The following is a 724-nucleotide window of genomic DNA, read 5'->3' on the forward strand; positions in this document are numbered from 1 at the left end:
TGTCATAGCAAATTAGTATGATTTATGAGTAAGAGCGATTTCAGATACATCTAGAAACACTTCGTCTAACGCAGTTGTCTATTATTTTAGTGATTTCGATAGATTGTGCTTAGGTAACATTCTTTTGTATTGTTGGGACAACAGATGGTTTAGACAAGTTGGTTGCTTAATAGGAGTTTCTAGTCTATTTTGTTGCACTTACATACAGTTGTTTTACAGAGTACATGGCTGAGAATTGAGGACAGAACGATAAGTATTGATAAGTGGTTAATCAATTGATAAGTGGTTATTTGCTTTTGCTTATTTATACAAGTGCATAGTATAGTTGTAATTAGTGTAAATTGTTTTGAATGTTTGAGATATCATATATTAAAATCCTAACTTATGGCTCATATGTGTTACTTTAAACTTTTGATGGTAATGGTATTAACATCTTCCTTTTTTCTGCTGTTCCGGGCTTCTTATTTTTTGGGCTAAGTAAATGTAAAGGGTCTCACCAAAGAGTTCAAACAGCCTTTTGTTGAGATGTTTCTTAAAGCAAACCATATAACTTGTTCAAATCAATAGTTACAAATCAAGAGATGTTGTACTAGTGGCTCCAAGTGGCCCCAAACTTAGTCGCTTGTATACGGGCTTGAAATGGACTATCAACACCCATGGTAGCAAAACTATTTTGTTTGATTCCCTTCCTACTACTCCACTCCTGTAGTAATAAGTTTTTTTT

This window comes from Rutidosis leptorrhynchoides, chromosome 1, assembly GCF_046630445.1.
Source record: "Rutidosis leptorrhynchoides isolate AG116_Rl617_1_P2 chromosome 1, CSIRO_AGI_Rlap_v1, whole genome shotgun sequence".
Taxonomy (NCBI): Eukaryota; Viridiplantae; Streptophyta; class Magnoliopsida; order Asterales; family Asteraceae; genus Rutidosis; species Rutidosis leptorrhynchoides.